The sequence below is a fragment of the Hyla sarda genome, chromosome 5 (assembly GCF_029499605.1).
Source record: "Hyla sarda isolate aHylSar1 chromosome 5, aHylSar1.hap1, whole genome shotgun sequence".
Taxonomy (NCBI): domain Eukaryota; kingdom Metazoa; phylum Chordata; class Amphibia; order Anura; family Hylidae; genus Hyla; species Hyla sarda.
The window spans coordinates 123,161,309-123,168,577 of NC_079193.1; positions in this window are offsets into that span (position 1 = coordinate 123,161,309).

Below are 7,269 nucleotides of genomic sequence, written 5' to 3' on the forward strand. Positions count from 1 at the left end.
GAGTATTAATTGTGTATGTAATGTATTTTTAATTTTATTTACTTATAAAGTTTTTACAGGGGGCTGCCATTACTAGAGTAGCTGTGATGACGTCACTTAACGACACCTTCACAGCTGCTCTACGGCAGTCCCTGGACATAGGAAAGTCCAGTCGGAGCCCGTCTCATAGGGGAACATTAGGGACTAAAATGCCCTGTTCTGCGCATGTATGTCATGCGCAGAACAGAGCAGGTCTCCGTCACGAGAGGGAGCAGCACCATGTTATTGATGTCCGGAAGCAGCGGCTCCCGGACCTCCTGGCAGGCACTCTCCCTCAGCTGTGATCACCGGGCTGCCATCTCCCCGCAGCTAAGCTACGGATAACTGACAGCCCGCTTACCACTCTCCCATCATCTGTCTCTTCCCTCTTCGTCTCCTCCACACCTCCCCCATCCTTCTTCCCCGCCCGGTATTCTGTTAAATTGCAGGCAATAAATATTCTTTCAGCCCGGTGCATTGCCGTAGAATGAGATTTGCCATAGAATGAGATGGTCCGCCTCCATCACATCCTATTGGCTCACTCTTGTCACGTGACATATTTAAACGTCACGCATCGATGCGCACAGCAGTGTCAGTTTGGCTATCACAGGGAGAGGATCTCCTCTCCCTGTGATAGCTGAAGCTGCACGGAGCTCTGATGGCCTCTGTGGCCCAACAGAAGCTCACACATTTACGCAGCTCATACAGCTGGCTCATATCCATTTACTGTTGAACCACAGCGCTATCGGGACCCCGATGCCCGATAGCGCTGTCATCATTGTGCGTCCCCGCGTGCGCCCCCCCTGGCCCGCAGCTCTACTCCCTGTCCCGTTAACGCTCAGGGAGCGGGGAACAGAAAGTAGAGCATCGGGGGCAGGTAAAGTAGTACTGCGCATGCGCAGCACTACGCGAATAACTTAACCTGCGCCCGATGCTCTACTTTCTATTCCCCGCTCCCTGAGCGTTAACGGGACGGGGAGTAGAGCTGCGGCCGTGGGGCACTCGCGGGGACGCACACTGATTACAGCGCCATCGGGCATAGGGATCCCGATAGCGCTGTGGATCGCTCCCTGAGCGTTAACGGGGGACGGGGAGTAGAGCTGCGGGCGTGGGGTGCTCGCGGGGACACACACTGATGACAGCGCCTTCGTGCATCGGGATCCCGATAGCGCTGTGGATCAACAGTACATGTAATAATAGAGTAAATGTATATGAGCTCCGTAAATGTGTGAGCTTCTGTAGGGCCACACAGGTATGAGAGCTCCGTGCAGCTTCAGCTATCACAGGGAGAGGAGATCCTCTCCTTGTGATAGCCAGACTGAGACTGCTGTGCGCATCGATGCGTGACGTTTAAATATGTCACGTGACAAGGGTGAGCCAATAGGATGTGATGGAGGTGGACCATCTCATTCTATGGCAAATCTCATTCTACGGCAATGCACCGGCGCCCATACACTGTACTGGCAGTGGGAGCGACAGTGCTGTGACGTCATCAGCATGTGCCTCTCTTTCACGGCCAGTGTTAGTGAACCGGCGCCGGCTGTATAGTTTTATTGCCTCCAAGCAGGGAAGACAGATGCAAGGTGGAACTTAGCAGAAGCCGAGGTGAGGAGGAGGGAGGGGGGTTGATGAAAGCATTTTTCAGCTGCAAAACTTCAACTCCCATCATGCTCAGACCGCAAAAGTCTGTCTGGGCATGCTGGGAGTTGTAGTTTTGCAACAGCTGGAGGCACACTGGTTGGGAAACACTTCTCCAAACAGTGTGCTCCCTTCACACCAGTGTTTCCCTATCAGTGTGGCACCAGCTGTTGCAAAACTACAACTCCCAGCATACCTGGACAGCAAAAGGCTGTTCAGGCATGCTGGGAGTCGTAGTTTTACAACATCTAAAGCAGTGTTTCCCAACCATTGTGCCTACAGCTGTTGCAAAACTACAATACCCAGCAAGCCTTTTGCTGTCCCGGCATGCTGGGAGTTGTAGTTTTGCAACATCTAGAGACACCCTGGTTGGGAAACACTGTTGCAAAACTACAACTCCCAGCATACCTGGACAGCAAAAGGCTGTTCAGGCATGCTAAGAGTAGTAGTTTTGCTACATCTAGAGCAGTGTTTCCCAACCATTGTGCCTCCAGCTGTTGCAAAACTACCTCTCCCAGTATGCCTGGACAGCCATTTGCAGGTAGTGAGGAGTGGAGGAGCAAAGGAGCAGGCAGTGAGGAGCGGAGGAGCAGACAGTGAGGAGCGGGCAGTATGGAGCGGGCAGTGAGGAGCTGACAGGGAGGAGCGGGCAGTGAGAAGCGGAGGAGCAGGCAGGGAGGAGCGAGCAGTGAGGAGCAGAGGAGCAGGCAGTGAGGAGCGGAGGAGCAGACAGTGAGGAGCGGGCAGTATGGAGCGGGCAGTGAGGAGCTGACAGGGAGGAGCGGGCAGTGAGAAGCGGAGGAGCAGGCAGGGAGGAGCGAGCAGTGAGGAGCAGAGGAGCAGGCAGTGAGGAGCGGAAGACCAGACAGTGAGGAGCGGAGGAGCGGGCAGTGAGGAGCGGGCAGTATGGAGCGGGCAGTGAGGAGCTGACAGGGAGGAGCAGGCAGTGAGAAGCGGAGGAGCAGGCAGGGAGGAGCGAGCAGTGAGGAGCAGAGGAGAAGGCAGTGAGGAGCGGAAGAGCAGACAGTGAGGAGCTTAGGAGCGGGCAGTGAGGAGCGGAGGAGCAGGCAGTGAGGAGCAGGCAGAGGGGAGCGGAGGAGGAGTGGGCAGTGAGGAGCGCAGGAGCAGGCAGTGAGGAGCCGAGGAGCGGGCAGTGAGGAGCCGGCAGTGAGGAGCCGAGGAGCAGGCAGTGAGGAGAAGAAGAGCAGACAATGAGGAGCTTAGGAGCGGGTAGTGAGGAGCGGGCAGAGGGGAGCGGAGGAGCGGGCAGTGAGGAGTCAAGGAGCGGGCAGTGAGAAGCGGAGGAGCGGCCAGTGAGGAGCGGGCAGTGAGGAGTGCAGGAGTGGGCAGTGATGAGCGCAGGAGCAGGCAGTGAGGAAAAGTTAGAGCAGAAAAGTGTGTGAGAGACTTTTGGTAGTCTGCATTTATCAGTCATTGACAAAATGGCTCTGGCTAGTGGACTACAGATTCCCATCCCCCGCTCTACTTGCATACAGACACAAGAGGGAGTTGCAGGAAAGGCCACATTTTTCTATCCATCTGATTCCTCATGTTAGCTCCCTCTGCTGGTCAATAGTGGGAAATATGACAAGTTATTTTTTTAATTTTTCATATTTTGTGACAAATAAAAAATGTTAAAAATATTAGCAAAAATATTTTAAAAATGTGAAAAATGTATTAAACCTCTAAAAAAAAATGTTACAAAATTTAGTGACCCATTCCCTTTAATGGCACTTGAAGCACTTGAAGTCCACGCATGGGGTATTTCCATACTCAGAAGAAATGAGTTACAAATTTTGGGGGTCATTTTCTCCTATTACTCCTTGTAAAAATGTAAAATTTGGGGAAAAACCAGCATTTTAGTGAGAATTTTTTTTTTTCATTTACACATCCAACTTTAACAAAAAGTCATGAAATACCTGTGAGGTGTTAAGGCTCCCTGTACCCCTTGTTACATTCCTTGAGGGGTGTAGTTTCCAAAATAGTATGCCATGTGTTTTTTTTTTTTTTTTGCTGTTTTGGCACCATAGGGGCTTCCTAAATGTGACATGCCCCCCAAAAACCATTTCAGAAAAACTCACTCTCCAAAATCCAATTGACGCTCCTTCCCTTCTGAGCCCTCTACAGCGCCCGCCGAACACTTGACATACACATATGAAGTATTTCCTCACTCAAGAGAAATTGGGTTACAAATTTTGAGAGGATTTTTTTCCTTTTACCTCTTGTAAAAATAAAAAAATTGGGTCTACAAGAAGATGCCAGTGTAAAAAATGAAGATTTTGAATTTTCTCCTTCACTTTGCTGCTATTCCTGTCAAACACCTAAAGGGTTAACACGCTTACTGAATGTCATTTTGAATACTTTGAGGGGTGCAGTTTTTATAATGGGGTCATTTGTGGGGTATTTCTAATATGAAGGCACTTCAAATCCACTTCAAACCTAAACTGGTCCATGAAAAATTCAGATTTTGAAAATTTAGTGAAAAATTGGAAAATTGCTGCTGAACTTTGAAGCCCTCTGGTGTCTTCCAAAAGTAAAAACATGTCAACTTTATGATGGAAACATAAAGTAGACATATTGTATATGTGAATCAAAATATAATTTATTTGGAATGTCCATTTTCCTTACAAGCAGAGAACTTCAAAGTTAGAACAATGCAAAATTTTCTATTTTTTCATCAAATTTGGGAATTTTTCACTAAGAAAAGGAGCATCCCAGAGTTATTAATGTTTAAAGTGACAGTGGTCAGATGTGCAAAAAACGCTCTGGTCCTACAGTGAAAATTGGCCTGGTCCTTAAGGGGTTAAAGGGGTACTCTGCAGCCCTAGACATCTTATCCCCTATCCAAAGGATAGGTGATAAGATGTCAGATCGCCGGGGTCCCGCTGCTGTATGGCTTCCACCTCACTCCGGCCTCTGAGCCCGACCACAATGGCGGACAAGCGTGACGTCATGACTCCGCCCCTTGTGACGTCACACCCCTCCCCCTCAATGCAAGTCTATGGGTGGGGGCGTGATGGACCTCCCATAGACTTGCATTGAGGGGGCGGGTGTGATGTCACACGGGGCGGAGTCATGAAGTTACGCTCATCCGCCATTTTGGTCGGGCTCCGAGGCCTCCAGCGTTGCCGGAGTGAGGTGGAAGCCGTACAGGTGGTTGTAGAAGCCGAGATCCCGGGGGCCCACAGCAGCGGGACCCCGGCTATCTGACATCTTATCCCCTATCCTTTGGATAGGGGATAAGATGTCTAGGGGTGCGGAGTACCCCTTTAAAGCTTCACTGTGCGGCTCTACACAGTGAAGCCACGGCGATCTCTGCTGCTTTCGGCAGCAGGGGATCGCTTTGACAGGCAGAGGGACCAATCAGAGCGGTCCCGCCCCGAGATTGCTCTGATTGGCTGTCCTCTGACAGTCTGACCAATCACAGCGCAGATCATGTGACTAGACTGTTCTTGCTCCGTGATCGCGCTGTTTACAGTCAGTCTGTCAGAGGAGAGCAGGAGCTGAAGATGTGCTGCAGTCTGATCTGCCGTTTTCACGGCAGATCAGCAGTAAAAAGTCAAAAAAACTGCTATAAACCACAGTATTGTCCCCCTCATCACCCCACCCCCATGCCATCACCCTATATTACACCCCCCCACCCGTCCTTTAATCACCCCCCTCATCGTCCCCCATCACCCCCTGAGACCGTCACCCCTTGTCCCCCTGTGACAGCTATACCCCTGTGATAGCTGTCCGCTATCACCGTCCGTGATCGTCACCCCTTGTCCCAAAGTCTGTCGCCCCTGTGATCGTCGCCCCCTGTCACCTGTGATCGTCGCCCCTGTGTCACCAGAGACCGTGACCCTTGTCCCCTGTGGTAGCTGTGTAGCGTGCTGATTGGTATATTTTAATATAAATCAGTTGTCCGCTATTACCGTCCGTCACCCCTGTGTCACCTGAGTTTGCCCTCTGCTGTAAACTGAGACAGTCGCACCTGTGTCACCTGTGATTGTCGCCCCTTGTCACCTGTGATCCTTGCCCCTTGTCACTGTTCCTGTTGTTGTCATCCCCTTGTTATGAAAAGTAAAAAACCCTTTGTCACCCCCTTACAAAAAAAAAGTCACCCCCAGTTTTTTTGTGTTGTGTATATACAGTAGAAGCACAACATGTCCGGCACATCTCAGCGGATGTATTCAATGGAGGAGGCCTATGACTATTGGCCTCAGAGACGGAGTCTGTGAGTGATGATGAGGACCCCACATTCCTGCTCACATCCTCAGCCGACTCGGACGTGCCACCCCCAAGGAGGCGACTGCAGCGGCTGCTGTGTTATCTGGACCCTCTGGCTTTTTGAGCCGGGCCCCTCTGGGCTTTCTGTGCCCTCGGAGCCCTCGGACCCCACATGGGTAGACCCAGAGGATTTTACACCCCAAATCCCTGGGTTTACAGGGAATGCAGGGATGCAATTTTTCATGGATGAGCTGATAGAGTATTTGGTGGTGCAGACCAACATCTATGCCCACCAATATATTACTGAACCTCTAGTTACGCTCATCCAAATAGGAGGACCCCTGTTACCCCATCAGAGATGGAAAAATGTTGGGGTATAATGCTCAGCATGGGGCTGCTGAAGAAACCCAGTATTCGTGCATATTGGAGCACCGACCTGCTCTATAACACCCCCATGTACCGCATGGTGATGAGCAGGACACGGTTTGAGATGATTCTGAGGTTTCTGCATTATACAAATAATTCCACATGCCCACCTAGAGACCACCCTAGCTTTGATCGTCTATATAAAATTAGGCCCCTTATAGACCATCTAAATACAATATTCCAGGCGGCATATGTCCCATACAGGGAAATATCAATTGATGAGTCCCTGGTGTAGTTCAAGGGCAGACTACAATTCCGCCAGTACCTGCCCAACAAAAGAGCAAGGTATGGCGTGAAGATGTACAAGCTCTGCGAAAGTGCATCAGGATACACGTACAGGTTCCGTATATACGAGGGGAGAGACTCATCAATTGAACCCCCAGAGTGCCCCCCGGTTCTGGGAATCACTGGCAAGATAGTATGGGAATTGGTGCACCCCATACTAGACCAGGGATACCACCTCTACCTGAACAATTTCTACACGAGAGTCCTTGTACTGACCATAATACATGGCCACACCACCACCCCGGTGGGGCCTGTACAGAAATCCATAAGCCAGACTGCATCCTGGCTTATAATAGGTTCATGGGAGGGGTGGACTTGTCTGACCAGATGCTGAAGCCATACAGCACCATGAGGAAGACAAGGACGTGGTATAAGAAACTGGCTGTGCACATGGTACAGATTGTCTTATATAATGCCTAAATATAATGCCTAAATACAGGAATGCCGGCCAGAGGGGGACATTTTTGGAGTTCCAGGAGGTGATCATAAGGAACCTGTTATTTGGTGACCAGGAAGGTGCAGGCCCCAGCACTTCCAACGAGTCCTCACAAATTGTGCCAGGGCAGCATTTCCCCAGTGAAATCCCCCACACTGGGAAGAAGGGGAGGACCCAAAAGAGATGCAAGGTCTGCTATAAGAGAGGGATCCGCAGGGACACTACGTACCAGTGTGAGACCTGTCCCACTCAGC